Raw genomic sequence first — 203 nt, 5'->3', positions numbered from 1 at the left:
TGGCTAACTCTTGACTTGGTGACAATCCTTATCTTCTCTTGTCTGCCCAAAATGTCATTGCTAACGTCAAAATTGAAGCTACTTGAAAACATGAAAGTTCTACATAATTGTCTCAGATATCTTGTGTAAAATGTTTAGCTCATTTGGACTTCTAGAACTCCCGATATGGCCAAAATACTGAACAGTGCTTGGGCTGGAGGACA

This window comes from Populus euphratica, unplaced genomic scaffold (genome assembly GCF_000495115.2).
Source record: "Populus euphratica unplaced genomic scaffold, PopEup_1.0 scaffold23.1, whole genome shotgun sequence".
Lineage (NCBI taxonomy): Eukaryota > Viridiplantae > Streptophyta > Magnoliopsida > Malpighiales > Salicaceae > Populus > Populus euphratica.
Note: the sequence above shows the minus strand (reverse complement) of the source record.